At 37.8% G+C, this 21,994-nt stretch overlaps 1 protein-coding gene across 1 annotated transcript in view; it reads right to left on the reverse strand.

Moving 5' to 3' along the window:
• Window positions 1-21,994, reverse strand: part of RNF150 (ring finger protein 150) — a 253,046-nt gene that overhangs the window by 146,007 nt on the left and 85,045 nt on the right. The window lies entirely within an intron of this gene.

Below are 21,994 nucleotides of genomic sequence, written 5' to 3' on the forward strand. Positions count from 1 at the left end.
ACCGGTAAAGGCCCAACACGTGGGAATCAGGCCATCAGTAACACCCCATGCCAAAGGCCATCTGTCTCTGGTGCCCCACACCCATATCCCATGCACAGGAGAAACTGTGAACGAAATAGACTTTTCTGGCAGTTGGATTCAAAAGGGAAAACATGAGACTTAGCTTAGCCACACAGCTTGCTAACTGCTCTTGCAACCAGTGAACAGAGGAGAGTTTGCACTGGAACTCATGCTGCATTCCTGATCTGAGCAGAACGCTGGGACAGCAGCTGCAGTGACTGACAACAGCTGGAGGCCCAGCAAATGTCCTCAGGCATTGGTGCCAATTTAAGAGAACAAGGGGCGACAAGAAAGGAAGGTCTCTTCTGGGGATAGCCAGCTGGTACACAGTTTGCAACCAAGGCTCATGATCTCCTGGCAGCTGGGTTTATCCTTACAGGCTGGTGGAACAATAGCTCTCTAGACCTCGGATCTTTTTGATTATGATCCTCTTTCATGATTTCACTACCCCTCCCCTTAGAAAAAGAACATATGGATTTTGTTGGAGGGGCTATTATGCAATGTATAGAGTGACAAAGGCAAAATAAGGCAAAGCACCCTTAAAAATGTCACATGGCTATGTAGATGGGAATGGGAGTGAGGTGGTGCCTTTGTAAACTTTTTGTTCGGTTGTCTGACGTTGCCAGTTACAGCTCATCTTTCATCCTAAAGGCAAAATACTATTCCACGACCAAGCAAGTTTTAACATCCTGGTATGGAATAAATACTTTGGACGTATGGTGTTTTCTACATCCCAGCGCCCTCTTTTTCATTCTGTACACACAACTGATGAATGAGAGCTGATTCAGGGAAGCAGATTGGCTAACATGTCAGAGAAGAAAACAGTATCAAGTTGAGAAAGTTTTTATTGCATTCTTGAGATTCCTTAAGTGCTTTTCATGATATATTATGCCCAAACTTCTACATCACCAAAACAAAGCATGACAAAAATGTGGAAGACTATCACCAAAGATGGGTATGTTGTTCTACTCAAGTGATTGTCAAAAGCATTTATCTAAACTCATTTCCCTCGACTACTTTCCATCTAAATTTGCCACCTGGAGAGAACTAAATTCTATCCTCTCACCTTGTACTTTCCTGGGATGTAGGAATCTGATCCACAGTAAATGAAGTATGGGAAGTGTTTGTAGATATTGTGGGACCCATCATGCAGCAAGTTTGGGAATAAGGAGAGATAATGTGAGTGTACTAAGTATTTTCTTTTGTTCAATCCATATTTATTGTGTACCTACAATGTACTCTAGAGCTGGCCAAGAGAAACAGGGGAGTCAAATAAAATGTAAATGTAGCTGCATTAAAAAATGTGACATTTAGTTTAATATGTTTTACCCAATATAGCCAAAATATTATTTCAATAGATTATCAATGTAAACATTTTATTTATTTATTCTTTTTTATCCTGAGTCCTCAAAATCTAGTTTGCATTTTACACTTTCAGCTTGTCTCTGTTCACCATCCACATTTCAAGTGCTCCACAGCCGTACAGAGCTAGTGGCTAACAAGTTGGACAGCATCTCTCTAGACAAACCAAACAATAACAAACCACCTCTGCGACTTCCTGCCTTGCTTACTCGTTTGCTTGTTCTTTCTGCCAGAAAGTTCTCATACTTTGTCCATACATCAGACTTAACATGCATCAGACCTCAGTTTATGACAATGTGGCAGAATAGTTAGCTGGTAAACATATCTCTTAAGAAATCCTAAGAAACGCTTGCTAAAATATAACAGCTACTCTTTGAAACGCATAGTTAGTACTGTAAGACCATAAGGAAAATATCCAGAACCCAAAAGCAGACAGGGTGGAGGTGGTGGTACCTGAACTGCCAATGGGTTGGTCCTAGGCAACTGAAAAGTTTGGCTTCTACGTAACAAAAAAAGAGGCTTGGCAGAGATGCTCAAGACATGAGTTGGAGTTGAGGTTCATCTCTAGCAATAGGAATAGAGAATGGTATTCCCACACTAAAACACTGAATCTGGAAAAAAATTCTCCCTTAATCATAGGAGAAGAAGGATAAATAGGGAAAAGAATCTTAAAAGTCTCTTAAAAGTCATATCTATGCTTATTGAGAACGAACTAGTGGTTACCAGTGGGGAGAGGGAAGGTACGATGGGCAAGATAGAGGTAGGGGATTAAGAGATACAAACTACTATGTATAAAATAAATAAGCTACAAGGATATACTGTACAGTACTGGGAATATAGCCAATATTTTATAATAACTATAAATGGAACATAATCTACAAAAACTCTGAATCACTATGTTGTACACCTGAAACTAATATAATATTGTAAATCAACTATATCTCAATAAAAAAAGAATACAGAAAACAATGTTTTCCAGCCAACTTGAATAGAAACTTCTAGGGATATAGATAAAACAGCCAAATGCTTAACTTATGGAATTTAAATTAATTTAGAAGCACATATGGATTTAAAATAACATTAATAAATCATGATAATTTGGGAAAAAAATTCATATCTGTGGGTCTCTCCCCACTTAGGCTTAGGGTTCAAATTTAAACTAACATGTATGTTCCAGTAAAACCCAGAAATGCAACTGGGTGCAGAAGTAAGCACAAAATATCTCATGGTGGGGGTACACCCTTATCCCAGGGCACACCATCAAAGATGAGTTCACAATTGTAAATTATAAACCAAATGAGAAAACAGTACATCTGGGGCAAGAGTTAGGTGACAGAACAAATAGCAGGATTAGACTTCCTCAAGAAATTCTCATAAAAGAAATATCAAAAGAGAGCTTGTAAAATAAATACACCCAACATATTAAAGTCATAAAAGAAGGCAGCAAAAACATGAGAAAAGAACAAAGATCATGAAAAAAAAACAGGCAGATTAAGACAAATAACCAAATTGTACTTGAAATGATAAGTAGTCATTCAATTAAAAAAAAAACCCTCAATAATTGGGTTAAATAATTACTTAGACCCAGTTTGAAGAAAATGTTAGTAAACTGGAAGAAAATAATCTATAATCTCATAACTAGATAAACTATCATTTAAAAATTATGTTGAATTCAGGGTATTTTTAGGCAAAGATTTAGAGTTTACCACTAAAACGTCCTGTTAAACATAGTATGAAAACATATTGTTTAGGAAGAAGAAAACTGAACCCAGAAGAAAAAAAAAGAGATAAGAGAAGGAATGATGAATAAAGAAATTGGTAAAAATGGGTTTATATATAAACAAACATCAACTGTTTAAAACAGGTATAATAATAATTATGACAATTTGTTTGATAATATAAGAAAAAACAGACCTAAAGAAACAAGAATAGGGGATGGAAATGACTGGAGTTAAAATGTTCCAAGTTTCTTCTGAGAACAGGATGCTTATTAGCTTTATAAGTCATATATGCATTAAAATTTTTAAGAGCAAAATAAAAAAAAAACTGAAATACTTTTTTAAAAATAAATTTATTTATTTACATTTATTTTTGGCTGCGTTGGGTCTTCATTGCTGTGTGCGGGCTTTCTCTAGTTGTGGCGAGTGGGGGCTGCTCTTCGTTGTGGTGCGTGGGCCTCTCATTGTGGTGGCTTCTCTCTTTGCAGAGCATGGGCTCCAGGCGCGTGGGCCTCAGTAGTTGTGGCATGCAGGCTCAGCAGTTGTGGCACACAGGCTTAGTTGTTCCGTGGCATGTTGGATCTTCCTGGACCAGGGCTTGAACCCGTGCCCTCTGCATTGTCAGGCGGACTCCCAACCACTGTGCCACCAGGGAAGTCCCTGAAATACTGTTTTATCTTTAAAATATGTAGAGAAGAAAGAGTGGACAAAGTAAACCCAATCGTAACATGTGTCAGGCACATACTAGACCCTGCAATCCCTAGAATGAACAGACCAATCATCAAGGAAAAAACCATATAGTTGATGAATAAGAAACATAGGCAAATATTTATGATACGTGGAGAAGAGACACAAAGTGAGAGCATGCTGGAAGGAATGATTTATTCTGCATAGAACGTTCAGGGAAGAATCAACAAGGAATCCTAGAGCAGCAAAGAAATATACGAGACACATGTCAAGTGCACAACAGTTCCATGTGATTAGCGGTGACACACTGGACCACACGGGTCAAGAGCAGTAGCTTCCAACTTGATGTTCTGTGTATCGGTGCCCAGGGACATTTAAGTGGGGGTATGTGATATATTTTCTGCATTCAGTTGAGTTTTGTAAATCCTAGGATGAACAAAATTAAACAAGTGTCTAAGCTGCAGAGCTTCTCAAAGTTTTCAATGCATACATACTCCCAAGAGGGGATGTAGTATATAATCCTTCACAAATGTATTTGCTCATGTACTACTTTCTGTCTACCCCACACCTGATAATGCCTCCCAGAAAAATCTGCTGTGGAATATCAGTGTGAGGAACTCTGGTTTCAGTCACAGGGAAAACTCGAAGGACTTGGCAAGATGGAAAGTTGGAAACACAGGCAAACATCGGATCAGAATCTTATCTGTTAGGCTAAGAAGTTTGGGTCTCGCAATAATAAGGAATATGAAGCCTTGAAGACATCCGAGCAGGGGCGTGAGATGTAATGGCTCTGGGTCTCAAAGGTGGTCTATAAAGTTACGACGCACTATGGCTGCCACTTCCTAGGCCAGATCTGGGGGGGTCCTCACAGTGACTTTCTAGGGTCAGGGTTGGATGCTTTCCCCGAGTTAAACACAGACAAGGCTAACTTCTCTCTTATCAGCTAATCATGCCACCATTCCTCCTTAGTGGGCGACCCAGCTGAGACGAGAGGAAAACAAAATTCCCAAACTGAGGGACCCAGGTCACGGAGAGGTTTCCCCCTGATTCTGGAAACAGTTTGGTTCAAAAGGAGTTAGAGCGTGCTCATAAGCCATGATAAATGACAAAATCCTCTGGAATACGTGATGTACAACTGAGGATAAGGGCCCTAAGTGTTCTACAGACAATGACTTTACTTTTTCTGAAAAATGTCTTTTATTTTTGGAATAGGTCATATAGTCACATTCTTCAAATTACACACACACACGTGCACACATACTGTTATACATGGAAATGCCTCAGTTCTGCTCTTCTTCTACGTAGCTCCCATCCCTTTTACATCAGAGGCTGGGTAGCTAGTGTCTAAACCTGCTTCTTCTTCGTCTTGGCACACAGACTACAATTCCCAGCCTCCCTTGCAACTGGATACGGCCATGTGATTAAGTCCTGGTCAGGAGAATATGAGTCACTTCCTTGCCTGGTCCACAACAAACTCCCACATTCATCCTCCCTCTCTTTTCCCAACTGCTGGCTGAACGTCGACACCTAGAGCAACCTTGGAAGCCATGTCATTAGGAAGGTGAGGTCTCTATCAGCCTTGGTCCCTGAATGACTGAATGGAGCGGAGCACTCTGCCCTGCCCCCGTTGTTTGGATTGTATGGATATATTCCCATTGCTTTAACCAGTCTCTCATTCATGGACACTAGACTAGACGCAGCTTTTTAATCTTCCCTGCACTAGCATTCTTAAAGATCATTAGATAGTTAATGAGCTTAGAATATTTTTTGGTCCACTCCTGCTTGAGCAAGATGTACATCTAGTGCAGTCAATCTGACAGGAACATAAAGCTAGAATAGAACAGATGATGGTGACAAGGCTGAGAATACTTGGCTACTGACAGACACCCTGTTGAAATCTCACTTTGCATACTGAGTACACAGTGTTGGGACCAGCTGGAACCCCAAAGCTCCTCTGTGAAATTAATCATATTACTGCCTAGAGCACTAGACAATTGCTCCATTCAAATGTCACTGATGTCATGTGAAAAAAAGCCTGATGGGTTCACATTTGGCATTCATTAAGAGGTAGTGGCTGGAATTAGTTAGAATTCTTGATGATTAATCTGTGATATGCATGGCCACAAATGGTGCTCGGTCACTCAGCCAGATGTTTTTTATGGATCCTTCTGAAGGACTGGGGCATGTCTCAGAAACCATTTGCTTAGTCATTTAACTAGAGTGCTTGCTTTTGCCAACAGCCTGACAGTTTAAAAAAGAATAAAAGCCTGTTCCTCACTGGAAGTTTCTGGAATTTTGCCATTATCATTACATACAGTGCTCTTAGGAAATTCCAGTTTTATGGCTCTTTAGATAAATGGAGTGTGAATTTTACTGTCAGGAGAGAGCACTAAAAAACAAAGTAATAAAAGAAAGCAGTAATGCAGTACCATGCTCTTTAATATCCTTCTTTAAAATTAAATATCGATTATGATTTTGCAATTTATTTTCAAGCAAGAACTGTTGAGTATTTGAGCCTCTGGACCTTAGGGTTGGTGCTGGGATTATGGTGAAAATGAATGCTTCTTAAATTTAAAACACTATAAAATTCCCAAAGGTAATCTTGACACTTCACTTTATTTCATGTTTTTTAACAGTGAAAGTATCATTTCAAATAAAAAATCCTTGCCAGTAGAGCGCATACCCTAGAAGGTAACCAATTATTTATTGGACTTTCTTTGATACAATGACATTAATTTAGGAAAGATTCAGAAATCAGCAATCAAAAATAACATTAAGATTTACCAAAACCAATATCATTTATTGATATTAAAATATGCCATAATCATTAACAATTACTTGCTTTCTCCACAAGTAATTAGGAGGCATTTGATTCTAAGAATGGGTGGCCTAGGTATTTTCATAGCTATTCTTGCAGTCACCCAAGAGCTAGCTGCATTTTAATGGAGAAGCTGACTACATATAACTTGTGAACACATTGATATCCCCTTAGATAAAAGGTTCTTCAGAAACCATAGAATGCACATATTTCCTTGAAAAAAAAAGGCAAACATTTTCCCTGGATTCTATCCTGGTTACCTAGTATGTCATTTCCTTGATGATTTATAGAAACAAGCTCTATCCCCTTGCAATTCCAAGTATCTTCCAGATCGTCTCTACTGATATAGCTTATATTTTCTCAAATACCATTGGAGAGGCTATACAATACACACCAGACATCCTGCTTCACAGACTCAGGGTCAGGCATACAAGACATATGGCAAAACAGCCTCTCTGCACCTCCTTCTTCAGCTCTTGTTCAGTTTATGAAAAGCTTTAAATCAGAGTACCCTTTAACTCTTTTCACATTAGTAGTTACAACAAGGAAGATGCTAAGCTCCTCTTTTTCATGTATAGTAGTTTGTATCTGTTACTCCCATACTCCTAATTTATCCTTGCCCCTCCCCTTTCCCCTTTGGTAACCATAAGTTTGTTTTCTGTGTCTGTGAGTCTGTTTCTGTTTTGTACAATATATAGATTCATTTGTATCATTTTTTTTTTAGATTCCACACATAAGTGCTATCATACAATATTTGTCTTTGTCTGACTTACTTCACTTTTAGTATGATAATCTCTAGGTCCATCCATGTTGCTGCAAATGGCAATATTTCATTCTTGATAAGTTTTTTAAATTAAAATTTTAGTGTACAGAAAAGTTTAAAAACATTGCTCTTACTGTTGTTACTGGTTTTATGGAAGTTGGATAACCTTAACACGACATAGAACTGGACTTCACAGTTAGTACTTATTTGGGCAGGAAAAATGACTAGTCATACATCAGCAGATCAGTCAAAGATAATTCCTTCACAAATAATGGCATCAAATGTTAAAGCTAGTCCTATCAATCAACGGAGTGAAAAGGCAAACTACAGAACGGTAGAAAATATTTACAAATCAAATATCAGATGAGTTAATAGCCAGAATATATAAAGAACTACAATAACAAAAAACCACGTGACTCAACTGAAAAACGGACAAAGAACTTGAATAGACATTCCTCCAAGGATGACATAGAAACGTCCAACAAACATATGAAAAGATGCTCAACTTTACTAATCATTAGAGAAATGCAAATCAAAACCACATTTTCACCTCACATCCACTAGGATGGCTACTATCAACAAAACAAAACAAAACAAACCAGAAAATAACAAGTGTTGGCGAGGATGTGGAGAAATTGGAATTCTTGTGCACCAATGATGGGAATGGAAAATGGTGCAGCCACTTTGGAAAACAGTACAGCAGATTCTCAAAAATTAAAAATAGAGCTATCATATGATCCAACAATCCCAATTCTGGGTATATACTCCAAAGAATTGAAAGCAGGATCTTGATGAGATACTTGCACACCCATGACAATGGCAGTATTATTCACAATAGCAAGAGGTGGAAGAAACCCAAGTGTCCATTGATGGACGAATGAATACATACAATGTGGTGTATACACACACACACACACACACACACACACACACTCACACTCACACGTAAAATGGAATACTATTCAGTCTTAAAGAGGAAGGAAATCCTGTCACATGCTACAACGTGGATGAACCTTGATGACATTATGCTAAGTTGAATAAGGCAGTCACAAAAAGACAAATACTGTATGATCCCACTTGTATGAGGTATCTAAAGTAATCAAATTCATAGGAACAGAAAGCAGAATGGTGGTTTGTAGGAGCGGGGTGGAGAGGGGAAAATAAGAGTTATGATTTAATGGGTACAGAATTACAGTTTTGCAAGATGAAAAAGTTCTAGAGATCAGTTGCACAACTATGTAGATATACTTAATGTTACTCAATTGTACAAATAAAAATTGTTCAGTTGGTAAAATTTATGTTATGTGGTTTTTCACAATTAAAAACTTTAAAAAAATTATAAACAAAACAAAAGGAAACACAGTCCTTTTGGCCAGTCTAGGAAACCACAGTTATGAAAAGTCCCTTAGAACCCTATGGCTCCCAAAGGCAGGGCTAGTTGCTCTTCATCTGATCAAAGCAACTTTAAGGTAATGAAAGTTATCTTTTACTTTCAACAACTCTCCACCATTTAACTCAAAAAGCCATAGCTCCAATACGTTTTAATAACTCTGAGGTTGTCAGGCACTTTTCCTTCTAAAGCTGAGTGAACAATAAAGGGACAAAACTGAAATGTGCTGAGAGTGGAACTTAAATGTTCTCACCAAGAAACAGATGAATGAATAAATGGTTGCATAAGTTAGGCAGGTGATGGATGCTCATTAGTTAGATGGGGGGAATCCTTCCACAATGTATATCAAATCGCCAAGATGCACACTTTAAATATCTTACTATTTTATATGTCAATTATACCTCAGTGGAGCTGAAAGTTTAAAAGAAAAAAGGGACATAACTGAAAATGTTTACTTCGAATTAGATGTCCGCTCCGGCTCTGGGGAATGGAGGACCTGGCCCTGGCCCATCTTACAAGTCCTCTTAGTGTGAGCCAGAACACAAAAGGCTCCAAATCAGAGGTCCTTTCTGCTGCGGCTAACTGTTCACCCTCACAGCCTTCAAGGTGAGAAATACCCGAGTCCTCAGTACAGTTTACTCTACGAAGAATGCCCTGGAATGCTTAGTAGATGAATGGAGATGAGACACACAGAAGTTGATTATGCATTTAATATCAACGCGGGAAAGTGCACATATTCCTAAGCCCCAAGTGGTAAGAGAAATCTAAATCCCATAAAATGGCACTGTTGCTTCAGGAGATGATACTAGTTATCAGAACATGGCAGAACAAGGCAGTGACCCTCATTAATTACTCTCCTCAAGGCTACATCCCCGCACTGATTCATCGGAGTCTAAGTCCAAGTACATGTGATACTCATAATGAAGTATGGATGGCATTCGGTGGTATGCAACTGAACCCTTGAGTCAAAAAGGAAAGATAATAGATATTATAAATAAATAAATATTAAATAGAAATAAATATTAAATATAAACAAACACAAATTTATATATAAATTTAATTTAAAATTAAATGTAAATTAGATATAAAAATATTAAAACAACGAAAGCAATGTATTTTGGTATGTACTAAGAAAATAATTTTCAAGATATTTTAATAGTGTCACTTCATTTAACAAGGCTTCTTCTATGTCTGTTACATGCAAAACACTGTACTAAGCCGTGGGCCAGGCCTGGGGGAACAAGCAAAACTAAATAACACAACACAATAGGGCAGTTAAAGGAAGAGCTTCATCACTGGGTTGTGTGTAATGATGTCTTAAAAGATAAAAGGTTTAGAAAAAATGAGAATTGAGAGGTGGGTGGAAAGCTGGGAGGGCATCTAGGACTAAGAGAGTAACATAAACAAAGCTGTAAAAGTACATAAATGTGAAGTATGTATGAAGAATACTAAAGATCAACAGCAAAAGCATAAGGTACAAAAACAAACACGGTTGCCCTTTCCACTCTGGCAATATTTTATTTTAAATTTTGCATGTGGGGCTGTGCTTGTCTTGTTCATTGCTGTACTTTATAAGTTTCTGGCATATAATAGGTGCTTGAAAAGATCTACTGAATGAATGAACAAAGATGAAGCTAGAAAAGACAGTGGAGGGGCCAGATCACGACTGCCCTTGACTGCTAGGTTTAGTATTTGATGTTGCGGTGTGTGGTGAAAAACATGCAACATAAAATTTACTATCTTAACCATTTTTAAATGTACAATTCGGTAGTGTTAAATACATTCACATTTTGGGGTTAAAGTCTCTAGAAGTTTTCCAGTGTGCAAAACAGAAACTGTACCACTGAACAACAACTCCTCAGTGACTACTTGGATTTTGTTCTGTTGGCAATACTATATCTCTGAAGGTTTTTGAGAAAGACTCCTGCATTTTGGGAAGTAACCTGTAAGTAAGGCTAAAGGTGTGTTAGAGAATCAATTGGTTCCATGAAGGGAAAACCATTAGGTGGTTAGTGGATTTCTATAGTGAACTGGCCATTTTTATATTCCTGTTTTGTTAAGGAAAATCACAAGTGCAGCATTTTTGTTAGAATTGTTGATATATACATTTTTCTGAAAAATATTTAAAAAATATTTTTTAAATTTAATTTTTATTTTATATTAGAGTATAGTTGATTTACAATGTTGTGTTAGTTTCAGGGGTACGGTAAAGTGATTCAGTTATACATATACCTATATCCACTCTTCACCTGAAAAATATTGATAATGCTTGCTCATGTCACATTCAATTTTTTAAAAAAGAAATTATTCAAAAGAATATCCTAATATCAAACAGCACAGCACAAAATAAACATATTCTATCTATCTATCTATCTATTTATCTATCTATCTATCTATCCATCTATCTCACCTAACAGGCCCTTAGTGCAAAAGAGCTGCATGTCATGGACAGCTGATTTGAGTGTATTTCCAACAAGCACTCCACCAGCCTCACTCCCAGCCTTTCACTCTCCCATGCTTTTGGCCTCGACCCAGCATTTAGCACAGATGAATCAGCATCTCATTTATTTCCTGCATACAATTTTTTAATATGACATAAGAAGAAATGCTATATAGCGGTAGTTGTAGAAGAAATTATAGACTGGCCGGTTGTCCTTATTCACTCCCATGTTAACAGTACTCTATTTTTAAAAATTTTTTTAAATTTTGGCTGAATTGGGTCTTTGTTGCTGCGTGCTAGCTTTCTCTAGTTGTGGCGAGTAAGGGCTACTCTTCCTTGCGGTGCGCGAGCTTCTCATTGCGGTGGCTTCTCTTGCTGCAGAGCACAGGCTCTAGGCACGCGGGCTTCAGTAGTTGTGGCGTGCAGGCTCAGTAGTTGTGGTGCATGGGCTCAGTTGCTCTGCGGCATGTGGGATCTTCCTGGACCAGGGCTCAAATCCATGTCCCCTGTATTGGCAGGCGGATTCTTAACCGCTGCGCCACCAGGGAAGCCCTTATTTTTTTTTTAAAGTGATATTCCACTTAAGGTTTTTTGTTTTTTGGGGTTTTTTCTTTTTTGTAAGTAAAATCACTTCTACTCATCATCTTCCTACTAAATCATCCCTTAGCTTTTTAGAAAGCATAAAAGCTAGCGCCCCTAAATGTAGCGCAGATCACGCAAACAGCCAGCATAAATTAAACTACCCTACTTTACGTCAATACTTCATCATTTATAAAGACTAAGAGACCAAGAAGAGTGTTTACAGGGAAAAGTTTAATGTGCAGATAAGCTAATAACAAGAGAAATCAATTTCATTACGAGAATTTGGAAGAAGACAGAAAACATAAACAGTCTGATGAGAATATCAGATCTGCATTTTCCTCTGAAGGAAATGAAATAGTTCAAGGTTTGGAATTTCCAAATTACTTTGAAGGCGTTTAGTCCCAGTTTCCCAATAAAATAATATAATTTATTTTCTTTCTTCATCATGTAAACAGAAGCCTGAACCATTTTTGCAATAGACTGTTAGATCAAAAAAGCATTTTTCCCAAGATAGAAAGTTAAGGAGCTCAATGCCAAGGACTAAATTACTTCCAGCTGTAAGAGTTGATTTCATTTTTCCTGGGAAAGCTGGTATCAGCGGAATTCAATGCCATTTGTGTAGCGTCTAAGAAAGGACACATCAATGGAAGATTAACAATGTAAATGCTAGTGGGCCCCCTGTACACATATAGAATTAACCATAGTCTTAAAAAAATTTAAGTTCCCACCTAGATATATCTATGCTAGAGGGATTTAGCAAACACGCAAACAAGCATATATACTAACAAGCTGAAATATAAATAATTGTTTATTTGCTAAGTTAAAGTACTTAGAGTTTATAGAATTTAAATTCTATTTGTAACACATGCAGAGAAGGGACACTCTATTTTGGACCCCTACCCTGAGAAATCTGGGATGTCGCGTTAGTCCCCATGGTTTCAGGTGAAGAGAATGTTTGGCTAATTTTCAGGTCCCAGAATAAAATTCCCAAAGAGGGAGAATGAAGACTTCTCTCCATCTCTGGGAAACACACTGGAGACAGTTGGGGTGTGTGCTATACACTGGGATATTCCTTAGAACATGACATTTGGTGGCACCAGTTAAATATCTTCTACCTTGTCCAGAGGACTTAGTCCAAGAAATCAAGAAAGAAGGCTGAAAAATTGACAGAGCTGGCAGCTTCTTTTGGTGCTAAGGTCTGAATGTTTGTGTTCCAAAATTCACACACTGGAATACTAACGCCCAGCGTGATGGTGTTAGGAGGTGGGGCCTCTGGGCTGGGTGGAGCCCTCATGAATGGGATTTGTGCTCTTATAAAAGAGACCCCACAGAGCTCCCCAGCCCCTGCTACCAACTGAGGATACAAGAAGTCTGTGACCCAGAAGAGGGCCCTCATCCTATCATGCTGGCACCCTGATCAAGGACTTCCAGCCTCCAGAGCTGTGAGAACTAAATTTCTGTTGTTTATAAATTACCCACTCTGGGGTATTTTGTTATAGGAGCCCGAATGGATTGACATGTGGGGACCTAATAACAGCTTTCAAAAGAATCTCATTCACATTTGATGGCAGTAAGAGCATAGAAACGACTTAAAACAGTACGAGATTGGCAAGAGGAATCTGGAGAAGCACTGACAATGGCCACAGAAGCAGAAAGAATGAACAGGAATGGGGGCTACCTTTTCCTACTACGGGCTGAGGTCCTCAAGTGAGGCCCCCAAAACCAGAGGAGGGAGAAGATGATCAGAAGCAAGACATGGGCAATAGCCAAGCCCTTGGGGAGAAGGGAGGAGGCTCTGGGGGGTGGCTTGAAGGTCTCATGTGGATGACAGATTCAGAGTTCAGGAAGTTGAGCCCCTATAATTGGTACCCAAGCCCACCCAAGACACTGTCTACCCTTAGGAAGGATGCAAAAGCCCAAGTTGCATCTGTGCAGTGGGTGGGAACAAAATGTGGGAATAACAGTTTCAGAAAACAAAGTAGATAGAGGTGCTTGGAAAAACTCCCTGCACTTCTCCTGCTTGTGGTTTGCGAACATGTATTGGAGGAAGATATCCCTCAAGAATCTCTTTAGTGAAAAGCAGGTGAGATCCAAACAGGGAGCACAACATTCTAGACATTGGTTTGGAGCGGAAGATAACCTAATTCCAGTTTCACTGGTTAAAGTTAGTGGGTGATTCGCTCAGCAGGGGAGAAAGGGAGAGTAAGTGCAAACAAAGGACGACAGAGGAACTGCATGCAGAAATAATACCCTCACTCAAACCCACGTTACAAAAAATTATACTTCTCACATAAATAGAGAGCTGCACCTGGCCCAAAGTCCCCAGATGCCAAGATTCTGTAAAATACAATTCGAAACCTCTGACCAGGAGAATTTTTCAAACATATTTCCTTTGTGGGCTGTTTTAGCATTAAAAAAAAGTTCCATGGATTACTTTTGCTTGCCCCTGGGAAGAAAAATTAAGAAAAAGAAAACCACCACAGAATTAATGGAAAGTACATCACTACTTTTGAGGAGATGCCAATAAGATGATATTTGCTTTAAATCAACTATAATGTAAGAAAATAGAAAAGAATTGATGAAAGCTTTCAAATGTATAGATTATATTATATAGATGAATTATAGTATATTATATAGATGAATACTGTAAGTAATACATGACATTAAGCCTTGGACCATCTGCAGAGCTACCATGAACTATATCTCAAGAAGTAAGTCTCTGATGAGTGCACTTCATTCTTAGGAAATGACAGGCCCCACAGATAATATAAGATCTAACTTATTTTCAAAGAATGTTTCATGAAGGTATATCTTGATAACTAAAGACTTATGTATATAATTGTAGGTCTCAATGGGGCTCATACTAGAAAGATATCTACTTTCTCTATGAAAAGTTAATGATTCAAGAATATTAAGTCATCAGTAAAAATTAAACAGGTATTTATTGGACATGTTCTGGCAGTTGACATTTGCAGTTCACCTGCCTATAATAAAGTGAGAAAAAAAATCAATAAAACCCAACAACCTCCAGTGAATCAGAGAAATTCAATTTACTTAACAGCGTCTTGAAGGAAACATTGTGCATTTGGAGACTGTCAGTCTCACTGCATAAAATGTGAGCTTCATTTTATCTAAAGAATTAGATTGTTCAAGACAAACAAAATTTTAAATTAACCAGATTAAACAAAGGGCAGTTCAACACCTCCAGGTCTCTCTACTTCGACATCAAATGCCCCTGACATTATTATGAAAGAACAAACTATTCCAAAGTTCTGAGGCATTTCAAAAACTGGGTACTTTCTCAAAGTTCAGCTAGTTTGCTGAGTTGGTTTTCTTCCCTTGAGGCTCTTTCTATGCAAGAATGAGATGAGTCTGAAAAAATGCAATTTGGCCCCATGACTGCATTCTTGATTTTTCACTATGTCCTAAAGCAAACAAATCCTAAAAGCTCTAGGATGGCAAAAGATATCAGCAATTGCTACCAGTAACTACAAAACAGAAAACCCAATACCAGAATATATAAACTGAAAAATAAAAATCAGAGGCAACTGGTAATTTCTATTGAAGGTAGTGATTTTCATCTCCTGCGCAGATGTTCAACTTCCTTTTCTGATATTCATATATTCATTCTCTTTCCCTCCATCCCTCACTCCCTCCCTTCCTCTGTGTGTGCCAGGGGCTGGTAGGGGTGGTGGCGTCTGCCCTTCTTTCTTTACATCCACCTCAAAGGCACACACATAAAGCACTCTCAGGAAAGTTTTTGAAGTCTCTGAACCTTGTCTTCAGTAAACTCTTCCAGGTAAACTGAAAGGAGGGGTAAACATTTCAGGGAAGACTTTGGTAGAGTTGTATGACAATCTCTTCTCAGACCGAAAATGCGTTTCAGTGATCAAGTCATTTGGGGGAAATGCTTTGACTTTTTATTGGAAAATACAATCTGACTATCAGTAAGTAAAAAAACATTCAAATATATAAATAATTCCTTTATGGGCAGTGACCCTGCAAATAAATAACACAGACCCATTTGGAAAGGAAAACTAGAAATCTTCCCAAGATCTAGGTAGGTAACTAGCAAAGAAGAGAGTGCAGGTTTTAGGACACACAAAACCTGGTGTGTTTGTGAAGGAGAGGGGCAAGCCGCACAGAGAACTGACTTCTGAGTCTCTCTGATAAAGGCAAGATGCCAGTCCACACCTAAATGACAGCAAAGGAGTGTTTCTAGAAGTTTACTATTAATATGACAATAGGTCACTTTTTTATGCAAGAATTCATCAAGTATTCACCACTCCTAGAAATAGCTAAGCAAAAACATTTGTTCCAAAATGCTCAGTAATATTAGAAAGAGGAGGCCCGATTCTAGGCATTCCCTGTCAAATTCACATGATACATGAGGTTTAACATCCTGTGTACAGAAGTTCTGCACAGGGAGACTGAACGTATGTAAACACTTTCTTCTTATCAATACATTCTTGGCATCTGAGTCCAGGTTTGAATGTCTATTCTCTTGTACTGTTAACCAGACTAGCTATGGGTGTTCATGCAGAATTAAGTTATTTTAGGAGGGTAGAAAATTGAAGGTTGGCATAAGGGGAAGGGAAGCTACTTTGATAGGAATGGGTGAACATTGGTTGGGTGGCTCAATTACCAGCCAGTCTCTGACTCCAAGGAACACAGTGGTTTGATTGGTAATCATTCCTTTCTGTACTACGAGAGAGAGTCAAAAGAGGTCATCCTCCAAGTGAAAGTTATGTGCAGAAGTGAAAATACTACTCAAGATTCATGGACCACAACCTTGCTTTCAGACCCGTAAAATAATCTCCCCATCCTCAATACACATGCAACAGTGTTAAGGGTACCTGGAAGGATCAGAGAGACTCCAAAACAACCAAAATTTGAGAAGCACTTAGGTTCTTTACATTATCTTATTTAAGCCTCATAATATCCTTGTGCGGCATGTGGTAGTTTTGAAGTCAATATATTCTATTGATATCGATCAAGATTTCCTTCTCGTCTTTATGTAAATTAAACACACATATGCAAAGTAACCCTACATATTTCCAAAGGATGCATGCATAATTAAGGCGATAGAGCAAACATATCACAGAGGATGGCTTTTGGAAGGGGGAAGGAGTGCACATAACATATAATGTTAGCAAAAAGCCAGCAAAATGCTTTATTAATGATTATGAAATTCATCCCAATAGAATTCCCGTTTTACGGATAAGAAAACCAGTAGCTTTGCGAGGTTAAGAAACTTGTACAAAGGCATTTGGCTAAAAAGTGTTGGTTCCAGGAATGCAAGCCATTTTCTGACTCATTAAGCTTTACTTGAACTCCCAACACTGATGTACTGGACTAGAATTCAACACTGTTAAATCAAAATAGGAGACTTCACAGAAACATCTTGTCAAATGGAAGGTCACACCAGCCCTTTCACTCTCCAATGTGTGCATGCCTGACAAACTGGATGAGCACTTCAAAATCATTTTCTTCAATACAACAAACCCTTACTTAAGTTCAGTGAACCCTTACTAGGGCCTGACTCCATTCAAATCACACTGCTTTGGATTCTGGGTTCTAAACATTTCTAAGTCAATGATTTGCCTGATTTCAAGCAATTATGCTGATGTAGTAACCTATGAAGTATACAGATATCCTGATCAATTATTATAATCACCTTTAGATAAATAATCCCAATAAAGGATTCTCCTAGTCCTCAAGTATAAATATCTTTAGAATATATTTTATAAGAAATTGAAATTCAGATACACCATATTTCTTGGTCAAGGTCTCCACATGGAAGGTTGAGTTGAAATAAATTACAAATGTAAAGGAAAAATGATTGAATAGGAAAGCCAAAGAGAAGGGTTAGGAGATATTTAGGAGATGGATAGAAATTGGAACATTTTAAAATTACAAAAATGCTGGCATTAATTATGATCCTAAGATGGGATTCAGTACAACAGGCAAAAGTTATCAAGTATCAGCTTGTTCTGATTGATAGCTGATAAAGTTTTGTCTCTCTTTCTTATAACTTTGGATGGGGGCTGGGGGGAGCTATATTTCTACAAAGGTTTCAAATGTTGTCTCCTACCTAAACAGATACTAACACTCCTCTTTAAACAGAAGGCATTCTTTTCTGTTACTCACATTTATGGCTGGTCTAGACTCTATTCTTTGGTTGCCAAAGTTTGGGACAAGTTATATAAACTTGTTATTGAAGCATTCTAGGAAATACACAACCACAAGTCTGGGAGGAAGCTGCAGAGTAGACTTTGCTTTCATAAAACTGTACTTTATTGACACCCACCAGGGCCAAAATTGAAGTTCCCACTTGATGAGTCATTGGTTCCATATCTTTGGAAGCATGGCGTATGAAGAATTCTTTTCAAACTGCTGCTTCCTCAGTTTCTGAACATCTGTGTTGCTCTGTTCCCATGACCACTTTTATTTTGTATTTTGCCAGCTGAAGATTAATTCAAATCAAAAGGCAATTCATCATGCTCAGTTTTCTCCACATTTATTCCACTGGTAAGGGAGTTACTGCCAGACAGTACAGTCATGTGGCCTCATAATTCCTGGGCCTAGGTAAGAGGAGGTATTTTTGTTATTCCTTACAAACAGATGTAAGGAAAAAAGGAGACATCTTGTTTGTTTCACCTGGTTTTCAGTACATTGTAGGATCCTATCATTTTCTTTGCCTTTTAAATCCTAACTTTTGCCCTAGTCACCAATATAAAAAAATGGTCCATCCTTACCCCGCAACTAAAACAGCACACAATAAAACACTCAAACTCAGTTTTAAAGTCCAGTTCAGAGTTTCTCAGGCTCATGGGAGCACAATGTGTGTGTGTTTGTGTGTGTGTGCATGCGCGCGTGTGCTTTAATATTTCACAGCTTGCCTACATCTGAAAAAAATTCAAAAAACATAAATGGGGGATTGGCTTTCTAAAGTCGCTAGGTTTTAGCTATGTTAAAATGCTGTGACAGTATTCTGAACATGTCAAATGCCTTCAACATTTCCTGCTGAAGGAATTTTGACCTCTTCCTGCACTCTCACAGCTCTCCACTGTCAACAAGGTTTTTATTTGCAGCAGAGAAAGGCAGAGGCTGGTCCTGATCAAGGATCTGGGCTGGTAACTCTGAGCACATTCCCAGAACTGATCAAAGACAGACACGCACAAAGATGGAGACTCATGGGATAAACTTTTCATCGTAAATAAATAAATTCAAGTAAAATATCAATGGATATTGGTTATAAATCATTTTACCTTGGGGAAAAAAAGAGAAAATGGGAGCCAAATAAAGATTTTTTTAAATGCCCCCAAAACAAAAAAATTATGTCAAATTAAGTTAAAATGGACACCAGAAACTTCTTTATACAATTGACTTTGTTCTTGAATCATATGCACAAGAATGTCTTCCAGGGATCACAGTCAGAGACAAGTAAGGCTACAGACAGACTGACCCTGAAAAGGGCCTCATCAATCTTTGTTTGGTAAAGGTACCCTGACTCTTTCCATCGTTCCTTCTGTTAAAATTGTATATTGTTTTTTCATTGATGAATTGAATGTATCCTATATTTCCACAGGATGTCATTTTTTCTCGTCACTCAAAGGTGGTCAAAGCTGTCACTTTTGTAACGCAGAATTACCCAGGAAGCCCCCTACCAGCAATTAACCAGAAGAGAAGCAAATAGAACAATAACAGGATGATGCCTGAGATACCAAGGTATCACAGAGAGGACCAGGAAAAAACCCAAACCAAGGAGTTGTGACCCACTTTTGTAGGGTCTTTAAAGAACAAGATCTACTCTGCACCCTGTGTTCACTTTCATGGGCTCATTAATCCATGTCATATAAAGCTGTATCTTATACTCCAGGGAAAACCAAGTCTTAAATGGAACCAGTGAAATCTACTTACTGTAATACACCATCACTTGGCTGAGAATGTGTGGGGAAGGAGTGGCAGGGTAATTCACAGCAATTGCTACCCAGGAAGCTAAAAGAAGCTGCTGGAAATACAATGAAATGCAAGGTCTCCAATCAGCTATGTTCTGATGGAATGTTACGGATATAATATTTCATATTCATGGACCACTGGGGAACAGAGCCCACAAGAAGACCCATCTTGGCATGCAGCCATCCCGGATGGGTCAGAACTGTGTGTGAGTGACAAAGAACTGGCTGTTGTAATTTTGTGAAGATGAAGAAGAAAGTATCTTTGATACATACAGCTTTGTGGAAGCTACCTAGCTATAACAGGGTGACGAAAATCAACATAATTCTTCTCTCATCTCTCACTCTCTCTTCTGATAAAATCTAAGAACCAGGGCAGAAGTTAGCAGACTTCCAAAATAGAAGAAGCAGTCAGGCCTGATATTCAGGCACAGGCAGCACCAGGCCAGCTATTCATGGTTGGCACCTATTTTGAGAGACAGGTATTATGAAATATTATCAATAACAGTTGTGCCTCAACTAAGGGATGACAAAAACCTTAGAAGTATGAAGCAAAGGGGAGAATAAGGAGAAGCTAGGTATTTCAAGGGTTTATATTTTGCTAACAGTGAAAGAGGAAGTATAGTCTATCATTAAGTACTAGAGATAACAATTGAAAAGTGTAGCCAATAAAATCAAGGATAAGGACATTAGTTTAAAAAAATCTTAAGAAATAGATCTAGAGAGAAAAAAAGAAGTGGCACATTTGAGAGGAAAATGGTAAAAATAAGAGCTGTCAGGACAACAGAATTAAGGAAAAAAAAGATTAATGGAAGAGAAAAAATTGTACAAAGGTTTTAACAAGTAAAGGGTTCATTTCAAGTAAAATAAAAAAAATTAAGAAATGTTTTTTTAAATTAAGACATTAAAAAAATTTAAAAATAAGACCACCATCAAAACCCCAATGGATAAGTGGGTAAGAGATTCAAAAATTTAATGAAAGAGGAAATAAAGAAAGTAAAAAAAAAAAACCAAAAACACCCCACAAAACCACTGCTAATGACTAAAGAAATATAAATAAATTGAATTATACCAGCGAATATTCCAGCAAAACTTTTTAAAGGGGTCTTCAGGGATGGCGTGTAGAAAATAAGTAAACTCATTCATTGCTGATGACATTATAGATAGCACTTATCTGGAGAGATATTTGCCAATGAGAAGACAGTAAATATGTTCAGTGACTCCCCGGTTGTTATTTATCTATGGACATAATTTTAAAAATGTGTATGACACATTGAAAACTAACTGTAAACAACTTCAAAGCTTGTTAATGGGGGAAAAGCCATGTATATTAGAGTGTAATTGATATAACTTCATATTATGCTGTCACTAAAAGGATAAATTCGATTTTTAAAAATGTGGAGATTTACAAAATCATTAAAAGTAGAAATATATATGCAAAATATACATATATGTATGCATACATCTACTGAAGTTGTATAGAAATTACTTAAACTTTCTTTCCCTTCCAGTTTTATTGAGATATAACTAACATACAGCACTGCATAAGTTTCAGGTGTACAGCATAATGATCTGACTTACACACATCATGAAATGGTGACCTTGATAAGTTTAGTGAACATCCATCCTCTCATCTAGATACAAAATAAAAGTAAAACAAAAAAAATTTTTCCCCATGAGAACTCTTAGGATTTACTCTTAACAACTTTCATGTACAACATACAGCAACGTTGCTTATATTTACCATGTTGTACATTATAATGCTAGTACTTATTTAACTTATAACTAACTGGAAGTTTGATCCTTTTGACCACCTTCATCCAATCCCCCCTCTCCCCACCTCCCACCTCTGCTAACCACAAATTTGTTCTCTTTTTCTATGAGTTTGTTTGTTTTGAAGTACAATTGACCTACAACACTATGTTAGTTTCTGGTGCACAACACAGTGATTTGATATTTCTATACATTACAAAATGATCACCATGATAGGTCTAGTTACCATCTGTCACCATACAAAGATATTATGTTATTATTGACTATATTCCCCACACTGTACATTTCATACCTGTGACTATTTTGTAACTGGAAGTTTGTACCTCTGAATCTCCCTCATCTATTTCTCTTATACCCCATCCCCCTCCCCTCTAGTAACTACTTATTTATTCTCTGTATCTATGACTCTGTTTCTGTTTTGTTTTGTCTGTTCATTTGTTTTT

Source organism: Balaenoptera physalus (assembly GCF_965194825.1).
Source record: "Balaenoptera physalus genome assembly, chromosome: 5".
Taxonomy (NCBI): Eukaryota; Metazoa; Chordata; class Mammalia; order Artiodactyla; family Balaenopteridae; genus Balaenoptera; species Balaenoptera physalus.